This window comes from Euprymna scolopes, chromosome 29 (assembly GCF_053919585.1).
Source record: "Euprymna scolopes isolate OS-2025 chromosome 29, ASM5391958v1, whole genome shotgun sequence".
NCBI lineage: Eukaryota > Metazoa > Mollusca > Cephalopoda > Sepiida > Sepiolidae > Euprymna > Euprymna scolopes.
The window spans coordinates 97,417,915-97,429,350 of NC_136510.1; the positions used below are offsets into that span (position 1 = coordinate 97,417,915).

Consider the following 11,436-nt stretch of genomic DNA (forward strand, 5'->3'; position numbering starts at 1 on the left):
ACTCAAAGGGCGATTAAGGTTGGATTTTTGGGGCTTATAAATCCATCTTTATTTGTTATTCGATCTTTCATTGTCGGGTCCGTACCAAATGGTATATATTATTTAATTAATAGAAATTCTTATTAGATGAATGATTTTTATTATTTATCCATTTATTTATTGCGGCCTATTATCCTCAACTTTTAGTTATATGTTTCATGACGTTTCGGTCAACTATTCCTCTGGCCTTCGTCAGGTAGTTTTCATTTTATTTTTTTTTTTGTTTTTTGTTGTTTTTTTTTTTGCACATTTCTGTTTATCTTTATTGAAATACTCTCATCTATTAGTTTTTTTTTTTTCGGTCTTCTATTTCTTGGAAGGCTTGCTGTACCGTCACCATACGTCATCCAATTTCTCATGATATTTCCTGATATACTAGTAGGTGCTAGATTCATTTCGTTGCTAATTTTTTACGTAACCTTGTCATGCTTTGTGATGTTCAATGATTCTATCTCGCGTATCTCTGGCTAATTCTTTAGTTTTTGGTATTTTTAATCCTTGAATTGCACAATGCACGTCAAAGAGTCAGATGATTAATTGTAATTAAAAAGTAAAATGATTATCTTGTGAACAATTGTATGCTTCTCTGATTGGTCAGAGATATCATATTGTAAACAAGTGTGTTCTTCTCTGATTGGTCAAAAATAATATATTGTAAACAAGTGTGTGCTTCTCTGATTGGTCAGAGATAATATATTTGCAACAAGTGCGCTCTTCTCTGATTGTTCAAAAATAATATATTGTAAACAAGTGTGTACTTCTCTGATTGGTCAAAGATAATATATTGTAAACAAGTGTGTTTTCTAATTGGTCAGAAATAGTATATTGTAAACAAGTCTGTGCTTTTCTGATTGGTCAAAGATAATGACAAAAATATCATTTATCCAATACCTTTGCGTAATTTGGAACTTTGATAAAAAAAAAATGTGGTTTCATTCATGAGTTTTTGTACGCCACAATCATGTTGGCATACCGGTTCTCGCCAGGTCACCAGTTAAGCAACGTTGAGCCTGGTCAGTACCAGATTGGTGATCATTTGGGAAAGCTAGGCGATGTATGTACCTTTTGGGAAGGTTGGGCTTACTGCGCTAACACAAATTAGGTAAGTACGATTACCACGAATCCGCTATAGATTTTGCTAAGACGATAAAAAAAATACTCTCGCGAGACGGATTCAAACCATCGACCTAAGGATAACAGTATTACGCAACTACAGTCCTCCGCTCTACCAACAGAGCTATCGCGAGTTGTTAGCTAGGACTTCTATCCAGTCATGGCTGAAGGGACGAGAACATACCACTCCCGTAGATTATATAAAGATTTCCGTTTGAAATTTCGTCTAGATTCAAGGGTTCGGCAGAAAGATGGCCGAGTTCGACAAGATATATTTGAAGAAGAGGTTTTATCAGCCGAAACGTTGTGAAAATAACATTCAAGATGAGAACAGTAGTCTGAAGAATCCAAATAATAACAATAATCAATCCTCATCTAAAAAAAAAAAAAACTAATTTATATTATAATACATTTCATTTTAAAACAACAACAAAAATAGATGCACAATTTATACGTTGCACTTGCATATGATGCAATATGCTACTTAGTAAAATACTTATCATTAAAAAAAGGCTCTCGCGAGACGGATTCGAACCATCGACCTAAGGATAACAGCATTAAGCAACTACAGTCCTCCGCTCTACCAACTGAGCTATCTCGAGTTGTTATCCGAGACTCCTTATTTTTAATCTATGAATAAGTCTTGAATGAATGTGCCTAATTGCATTGAATGATTGAAGAGAAGTTAATTATTAGGTTCACATCTACTGATTAAAAAGTCTGAAAACATTCTTGAAATGTTTCTTGGCCGGCTTCTATGAAGATTACATTGGAATGGCCAACCATTACTCTTTCTCTCTATTTATGCCTAACACTAAACGGGAATTCTATTAGCAAAGCTTGAACTACCCTGTGTGGAACACAATATCACAGGCCTGCTTCCAAATTTACTCCAACACGGTCTTCTTCAAGTCATATGTAGATAAAGGTTTTGTATAGAAATATTCGTAAATAATGAATTTCTACACTATTTTCACCATTACCGATCATCACGGTGTTCACTCATTCAACGCTAATCCTCGAGTTGCTTCTGAGCCTTAATAAGCGATAACTCCCTATCAAAAACATGTCTCATTTAATATCGGTACTTATTATAAGTTAGATTACAGTTTGTGCTATGTTCTGTCCGTCCCGTAAATCGCAATCAAAAACATTCAAGTCGATATAGGTCCTCTCGTATAAAAAAGCAAATACTCTTTTTTACTCCCTACTTCATAAAAAAAATTCGTAGGTAATTAAATGACCCAAAACGAAATAATCAAACAAAACCTAAATATATATTATTTAATTGGAATTTATTATTGAGATGAGTATTAATTATTAATTTATTATCCTCATCTTTCTTAGTTGTTGTTTCACGAAGTTTCTTCTGGCCTTCGTCAGGTGGTAATCGCGACAGGATACCACCTAACGAAGGCCAGAGGAATAGTTGGCCGAAACGCTGTGAAACAGCAGCTAAAAAAGATGTGAATAATAGTCCGCAATAAATAGTTTAATAAATAATACTCATCTCAATAATGAATTCGAATTAAATAATACCATTCGGCACGGACCCGACCATGGAAGATCAGATAATAAATAAACGTGGATTTATGAGACCAGAAAATCCAACCATGATCGCCCTTCGGGGCCCGTGGCACAGTGGATAGAGACGTTGAATATCTACGGTTCCAGGTGAGAATTGTCTGAAGATAGCGGCTGTGAGACGTCAACAACTATGGATGGCAGTAATTGCTGAGAATGCAGTTAGGATATTCGGAGTTCCTATCCCGTCGCGGTTACCACCTGACGAAGGCCAAAGGAATAGTTGGCTGAAACGTCGTAAAACAACAGCTAAGAAAGATGAGGATAACAGTCCGCAATAAATAAATTTAAACCTAAATAGTTGATCCCTAAAGAGGGGTTCACTTCAATACTTTCATAATTATAGACTGAGCTTGTGTATTCATTTTTTTTTTTTTACTGTTATCCTCATCTTCATAGATGTTCTTGCTTCACCATATATCTTCTTCACTATACTTCAGTGTAAGTTCTCTTGAATGATAGACCCCCTTTCCCGAGACTTCCATTTGATACCTATGTGGGATACATAGGTATTCAAGGGTTCCAATGATAATGGCATTAGAAAACTACAATCTCCCTCTCTATCAACTGAGGTATCACGAACCAGAAGTTCGAGAGTTTTTTTTTTTTTTTTTTTTTTGGTTACTTAAGGTCAGTTTTATTGTTTTTAAAATCTTTAATTTTTCCAACTCCATTGCTTCATTTTCAGTAGGTCCAATTTCAGTCTTGAAAGAGCCTCTGTTAAATTTGACTTGAATTTTCTGGCATCCACTTATGGTTCACGATCTAAGGCCTGTGGCTTCAATAGGGGCCATGGATCCCAATTAAGAAAATCTGGTCTATGACATCAGTGTTTTAAAGCGTATCTTGAATTTTCTAGAGCAATGATACGTTAGAACAAAAATTAGAAAAGCAACCGAGTCTTATGTATATAATCGATCACCGAACCAATCGATTTTTCCAACTATAAAACCCCAAAGAATTTCACAATGCACTTGCAACTTCAACGTGTAACACATTTAAAGATATTTATAATTCGTATTATTTCCATTCTTCGGACTACTGTTTTTATCTTGAGAGTTATTTTCATAACGTTTCGATCGATGTCACCTTCGACCGTCTTCAGGTGTATATTGCCGAACTCAAAAGTCTTTATGTCGAACTCGGGTATCTGCACGGAATTTGGAACGGACCGCAAGGATTTGTGACGTAGTGGATAAAGTACTTGGTGAATTCAGTTGTAAATTATTCTGCCGGATATTGAAGGTTAAATCCTCAGTGCAGGTGACATTAAAAAATACAATTGCGAATTACTAAGGGCTTTTACTATGCCATGGCTGACGGACGAAAATCATGCTAACCTTGTAGAGTAAATAAAGGATTCCGATCGCAATTCCGTGCAGATTCCTGAGTTTAACAGAAAGATTTCCGAATTCGACAGAAAGATCTTCGAGTTTGAAAGATATAGCCCTGTAAGGTCGGAAGTTATATCGATAGAAACGTTATGCGAATAACAGTGGAGATTATAACAGTAGTCTTAACAAGGAAAATAATACGAATTAACCATCCTCATATAAAAAATTCAGAAAGAAATATTTATAAACAAAAAAAAATGAATCTCGCGAGACGGATTCGAACCATCGACCTAAGGATAACAGCATTAAGCAACTACAGTCCTCCGCTCTACCAACTGAGCTATCGCGAGTTGTTGTGTACCCATACCTTTACATAATCTATGAATGTATTTAATTGCATTGAATGAAGTGAAGAAAAGTTAATTAGAACTTCAGGTCTGTTGATTACAAAGTCTAATACATTCTTTTATGAAGTCTTGAATAACTTGATTAACGACCCAGTCTATAATTACAAAAGTATTAGAGAGACGTTTACAGCAATCTTTTATTGAACAACTATTTAGGGATCAACTATTTAGATTTATATTGGTTGTTTTGTTTACAGCATGTCCAACCGTTTACCCATTAATTTTTATTTTGAAGTACGCATACGTTTATGTTGGTTTTTCTATGAGAGAAACTCGAATGTTTTCGATTTACGGAGCAGACAGGACATAGCAGAACTCTAATCTAACAGGTAATTAGAACTGATATTAAATGAGATATGTTTTTACTAAGGATTCGCCGCTGATTAAGGCTCAGTAGCCACTTGAGGATAATTAACTTTTCTTCACTTCATTCAGTGCAATTAAATACATTCAAGAACCATTCATAAATTAAAGAAAAGAATTGGTTGCACAACAACTCGCGATAGCTCAGTTGGTAGAGCGGAGGACTGTAGTTTGTTAATGCTGTTATCCTTAGGTCGATGGTTCGAATCCGTCTCGCGAGATTCTTTTTTTTTTCCAATTATAAATACTTTTTCCTGAATTTTATAGATGAGGATTTATAATTCGTATTATTTTACTTATTAAGCCTACTGTTATAATCTTAACTGTTATTTGCATAAGGTTTCGGTCGATGTAACCTCTGGCCTTACTCGGCTGTATCTTTCAAATTCGAAGGTCTTTCTTTCGAATTCGGAAATTATTCCGTCGAACTTGGGAATCTTTCTGTTAAACAAGGGAATCCGAACGGAATTGTGATCGAAATCCTTTATTTAATCTGCAGGGGTAGCACGCTTTTCTTCCGTCAGCCATGACATAGTAGAAGTTCTTTGGAATTATATTTTTTAGTATCACTGAGGATCGAACCTTCAACCCTTAGAAGAGTGTAATTTACAACTGAATCCTACCAAGTACTTTATCCACTACACCACAGATTCTTGCGGTCCGTTCGAAATTCCGAGCAGATACCCGAGTTCGTAAGAAAGATTTATGAGTTCGACCAGATACACCTGAAAAAGGTCGCAGGTGATATCGATCGAAACGTTGTGCAAATAACTATCAAGATTAAAACAGCAATCCAAAGAATCCAATTATAGATTCGTTGCATCATGAAAATCTCTAAGTTTTTTGTGTTTAAGTTGGTAAAATCGATTGCTTCGATTATCAAATATATATAACAGTTGCGGGGTTTATTTGATGCTTTCTAATTTAATTTTCCGGTGTATCATTGTCCTAGAAGATTCGAGATATGCCTTAAAACATTGATTTTCTGGAGAAATTGTGATTTACGGAACAGACTGGACATTGTTGAGCCTTAATCTAATAGTCAATTAGCACCGATATAAAATGAAATATCACTTGTCGATTTTCACACAAACCACTCAAGAAACATTTCAAGAAACATTTCAAGAAACTTTTCAAGAAACTTTTCAAGAAACATTTAAAGAAACATTTCAAGAAACTTTTCAAGAAACATTTCAAGAAACATTTCAAGAAACTTTTCAAGAAACATTTAAAGAAACTTTTCAAGAAACTTTTCAAGAAACATTTCAAGAAACATTTCAAGAAACCTTTCCAGAAACTTTTCAAGAAACATTTAAAGAAACATTTAAAGAAACATTTCAAGAAAAATTTCAAGAAACTTTTCAAGAAACTTTTCAAGAAACTTTTCAAGAAACATTTAAAGACATTTCAACAACATTTTAAAGAAATATTTCAAGAAACACTGAAAGAAATATTCCGAGAAACAATTCAAGACACATTTCAAGAAACTTTTAAAGAAACATTTCAAGAAACATTGAAAAAAATATTCCGAGAAACATTTCAAGACAATTAGCACCGATATAAAATGAAATATCACTTGTCAATTTTCACACAAACCACTCAAGAAACATTTCAAGAAATTTTTCAAGAAACTTTTCAATAAACATTTCATGAAACATTTCAAGAAACATTTCAAGAAACATTTCAAGAAACTTTTCAAGAAACATTTAGAGACACATTTCAACAAACTTTTAAAGAAACATTTCAAGAAACACTGAAAGAAATATTCTGAGAAACATTTAAAGACACATTTCAAGAAACTTTTAAAGAAACATTTAAAGAAACACTGAAAGAAATATTCCGAGAAACATTTCAAGACACATTTCAAGAAATTTCTAAAGAAACATTTCAAGAAACACTTAAAGAAATATTCCGAGAAACATTTCAAGACACATTTCAAAAAACTTTTCAAGACACTTTTCAAGAAACTTTTCAAGAAACATTTCAAGGCGCATTTCAAGAAACTTTTCAAGAAACATTTTAAAAAACATATCAAAAACATTTCAAGAAACATTTCAAGAAACTTTTCAAGAAACATTTCAAGAAACCTTTCACAGAAGCTTTTAACTTTGACATTAACAGACATTAACTTCTAATTTACTTTTTAAAAAATCATTGTATTAAATTAAATACATTACAGAACCGTGTATAGCTTCATAATAAGCAATAAACTCGAAATAGCTCAGTTGATAGAACGCAGCGCTGTAGCTTTATATGTTGTTATTCTCAAATCGATGGTTCGAATTCGTCTCGGGGGAGGGTTTTTCATTTTAAATTCTAAGTATCTGCTTAGTTGCACAATGCATCTGCAGATGCAAATGCAACGTAACATTTGTTCATCTGTGTTTGTGTAATTCCTTACAGATTCTCGAGTTAAACAGAAAGATAATCGTCTTCGACAAAATACATCTGAGGAAGGCTGGAAGATACATCGGCCAAATCGTTTTGAGAATAACACTCAAGAAGAAAATAATAATCTAAAGAATTCAAATATTACAAAATTATAATTATTTTGTATATTAGCATTTCAACCCAGCTTTGCTCAGGCCCTATATACTGTTCATAACTTTATCTGCATATGTATATATATTAAAAAGTTTGACTCATATCCAGGTAACCTACATTTAAAATTTTAAGTGTTTAAACTCCAAATTGGCGGAGGAATTTGGTAGAGTCTGCAAAAGTCAACTCTTTAAACTTTGATTTCTTTTCGATCCAAAACTGATTTAAAAGCTTGCTGCATGTCTGAATAACCTTTATGTAAAATTTCAAATGTTCAGACCCAAAATTGGCTGAATAATTTGCTAGAGATCGCAAAGGTCAAATCTTTTGAACTTTAACCCCTTGGCAGCCAAATTTGCAGCCAAAAACCGATTAAAAAGCTTGCCCTCTATCTGAATACACTTTATGTAAAATTTAAAAAATTAGCTGAGTAATTTGGTAGAGATCGAAGAGGTCAATTTTTAAAAACTTTTATCCCAATTTTGACACCTTAACATTTATTGTTTTCAGCTCAAATTAAATTAAAAAAGTTGATCCATTTAAGTGTTTAGAGCCAAACTTGGCAGAGGAGTTTAGTAGAGTTATCAAAGGTCAAATTGTTGACAGCCAAATTTCTGGCTGAAAACCGATCAAAAAGATGTTCCCAAACCTCAATACCCCTTATGTCAAATTTCGAGTGTGTAGACCGAAAATTGACAGAGTAATTTGGTAGGGAAATGTACACACACACACACACACACACACACACACACACATTTTCACTTTTATACATATATAGATTATATGCTGCATCGGCAAATGTATCGCTTCTTGTGTTTTTTTTTTTTTTTTTTTTTTTTCAGCTTGCTGCAATCATTAGAAAATATATAAGAATTTGTTTTTTCCTTTGTTAAGGACAAAGTTCGAAGCACTAATGCCTAAACATAGGAAACCCTGAAAATAGCAAACAACTTACGTCTTTATTTATTGTTTCCTTTTTATTAAAAATGCATGTGTCGTATTTTTTTAGAAGTAGCTAGGGTGAAACAAATTGTGCTGGTATTCTCTGGTAAAATTAAAGATGGCGTCAGTGTTTTTTGTCTTCATTACACTTTCGTGTTTTTTAATTGTTTTTTTTTACAAGGAAATCACCACTTATCAAGCCCAAAGGCCACTCGAGGATAAGGGTTAAAGAGTGTACAGTGGTCACAAGGACACTGTCATAGTAATCATTAGAAGTGTAAATTTGATAAATTGGATTAATTAAGGGGAACGGCTTATCAAGAACTTGTTTACATTGGACTTGAAGACGGCCATATGTGCAAGTTCCTTAAAATCATGGGGCGCCTTCCCGGGGATAATATTTGATATCTATGCGAGATACACAGATATTAAAGTGTTTCAAGGATAACAGAAAACTACTATCCTTCACTCTACTAACTGTGCTATCACGGGTTATTAAGTCAGTACGATGACCACGAATCTAAATAATTGTACTGCACGTTTAATTCATACTGACTGAAAAAGAAAAGCACATAACTAATGTTTTAACCTGTTGATACAACCGCTATCACCTTTACTAAGATGACAAAAAAAAAAAGATGGATTGGAACCATCAACATACAGATAACAACATTTAGCGGCTACAGTTCTCCGCTTTACAGACTGAGCTATCGCGAGTTGTCAGACGAAAGCCGTCATTATTAACCTATGAACGAGAATTGAATGTAGCTAATTGCATTGAATGACTTTGAAAAGACGTTTATTAGACGTTTATGTCTATTAATTACAAAGTCTGAAAACATTCTCTAAAAAGATTCTAAAACTACTTGTATGAAGTGGGATGTCAAACAAGTTCTCTTCCTCTCTATTTGCGCCTAAAACTAAACGAAAATTCCATTAGCAAAGCTATAACTGCCCCCTGTGGAGCACACAATATCACATGCATGCTTCTTAGCTGATTACAACATGGCATTGTTAAAGTCAAACGTAAAAAAAAAGTTATTGTATAACAATCTTCGTAAATAATGAATTTCTACCCTATTTCTACTATTACCGATCATCATGGTGCCAACCTATTAAGGCCTATCCTCGAATAGCTTCTGAGCCTTAATAAACAGTGACTCCTTATTAAAAACATGTCTTATTTAACATCGGTACTCATTATAAGTTAGATTACAGTTCGGCTATTTTCTGTATCTTTCGTAAATCGAAAACATTCAGGTCGATATGGGTGCTCTCCTATATATATATATATATATAAAATAGTCTGCTGTAGTCCTTACTTCAAAAGAAAAATTCGTAGGTAATTAAATAACACAAAAAGGTGTTGATATGACGTAAAACGAAATAACCAAACAAACCTAAATAACTGACCCCTAAAAAAGGGTTCATTAAGAGTTTATTGTTCTCTCCAATATTTTCATAATTATAGACTTAGTTGTTTGTCAAGTTTTTGGAAACTTTATATAAGCTGTTTGAGAAAAAAAAATTCTAGAATGTTTTTAGACTTCGTAATCAACAGACGTGAGGTCGTAATTAACTTTTCTTCAAGTCATTCAATGCAATTAACCGCATTCAAGAACGGTTCATTGATTAAAGATAAGAGCGAGCGCGTGACAACTCGCGATAGCTCAGTTGGTAGAGCGGAGGACTGTAGTTTGTTAATGCTGTTATCCTTAGGTCGATGGTTCGAATCCGTCTCGCAAGATTTTTTTTTTTCCACATATAAATATCTTTTTTTTCAGAATTTTCTAGATGAGGATTGAATTCGTATCATTTTATTTATTCAGACTACTGTTATAATTTTTATTCGAATAACGTTGCAGTCAAAGGAACTTTATTTCTCATATTTTTATTTATTTATTTATTTTATTTAAGTTCACTCCTAACAAGGCACATCGCCATTATTTTGGACTAAAGCGGAATATTGCTACTATTTGCTACTGCTTGGAACTATGCCTTGGAAAAATTAACAAGATGTTGGTTTATATTACATTTAAACTTCTGCATATGAGTACAGTAAGGGAAGCCGTTAATAGGAAGAGAATTCCAAAGTCTAGCTGTTCGAGGGAAGAAACAATTATAGTTTCTGGTATTTAGAGACCTCAACAGTTAAGGGGTGTGATTTTGTTTCTAAGCGAGTTTGTCGAGCATATGTAAATCAAGTGAACACAAGTGAAATGAGTTCAACGGAGCACATTCTATTAAAATATTTGTAAAACAGACAGAGATGTGCAACAATGCGGCGATGGGACAGAGCGTGGAACTTAGTTGACAAAGTGAGACCTATTAGATTGAAAATTCCCTTTTGGACCCAATCCAAGAAGGAGAGACTAATGGTAGATGCACTATGTGGTAACAATACTCCAAGCATGGGCGAATGGTGGCTTTGTAGAGGTACAGGATACTCTTAGTTGTGAGTAGTCTTCTACCACAATAGAGGGAATCCACCTTCTTTGCAGCAGCCTTCGCAATGTCCTCGATGTATTTGTTCCAGTTCATATTGCACGTGAATGTTAGGCCGATTGGTTTGAAGGAAGAATTGTCGGGTAGGGTGTTATTTGTCATGGATGTCGGTGGTTGGAGAGGCGACTTGTAATTGTCACAGGAGAACCTACACTGATTATTAACCTCCCTATCCCAAGAAGAGTGTAAATTACAACTGAATTTTATCAATTACCTTATCCACTACGCCACGGATCCTTACGGTTCGTTTGAAATTTCGTGCAGATACCCGAGTTCAACGAAAGATTTCCGAGTTCGACAAGATACAATACACCTGAAGAAGGTCGGAGATGACATCGATCGGAACGTTGTGCAAATAACTATCAAGATAAAAACATTAGTCCAAAGAATCGAAACAATATGAATTATAGATTCCTAATATGTTACATGTTGCAGCTGAAGGGCATCGTGCAATTGTTTACGCGTTTTTTTTTGTTTTTTTTTGAATAAAATCGATTGGTGCAGTGGTCGAAAAAATATAAAGGTTTTGGGTTTATATTTGATGCTTTTTCTAATTTTTCTCTGACATATCATTGCCCAAGAAGATAGATGATATGCTTTGAAACATT

At 34.0% G+C, this 11,436-nt stretch overlaps 5 non-coding genes across 5 annotated transcripts; 2 read left to right on the forward strand and 3 right to left on the reverse strand.

Moving 5' to 3' along the window:
• Positions 1-1,198: 1,198 nt before the first annotated feature.
• On the reverse strand, positions 1,199-1,286 carry Trnay-gua (transfer RNA tyrosine (anticodon GUA)). Its single transcript is given in 2 exon segments — positions 1,199-1,234; positions 1,250-1,286. It is a non-coding gene; the product is annotated as a tRNA-Tyr (tRNA).
• A 380-nt stretch (positions 1,287-1,666) lies between these two features.
• Positions 1,667-1,754, reverse strand: Trnay-gua (transfer RNA tyrosine (anticodon GUA)). Its single transcript is given in 2 exon segments — positions 1,667-1,702; positions 1,718-1,754. It is a non-coding gene; the product is annotated as a tRNA-Tyr (tRNA).
• Positions 1,755-4,332: 2,578 nt separating this feature from the next.
• Trnay-gua (transfer RNA tyrosine (anticodon GUA)) lies at positions 4,333-4,420 on the reverse strand. Its single transcript is given in 2 exon segments — positions 4,333-4,368; positions 4,384-4,420. It is a non-coding gene; the product is annotated as a tRNA-Tyr (tRNA).
• Positions 4,421-4,973: 553 nt separating this feature from the next.
• On the forward strand, positions 4,974-5,061 carry Trnay-gua (transfer RNA tyrosine (anticodon GUA)). Its single transcript is given in 2 exon segments — positions 4,974-5,010; positions 5,026-5,061. It is a non-coding gene; the product is annotated as a tRNA-Tyr (tRNA).
• A 4,921-nt stretch (positions 5,062-9,982) lies between these two features.
• Trnay-gua (transfer RNA tyrosine (anticodon GUA)) lies at positions 9,983-10,070 on the forward strand. Its single transcript is given in 2 exon segments — positions 9,983-10,019; positions 10,035-10,070. It is a non-coding gene; the product is annotated as a tRNA-Tyr (tRNA).
• Positions 10,071-11,436: the final 1,366 nt, after the last annotated feature.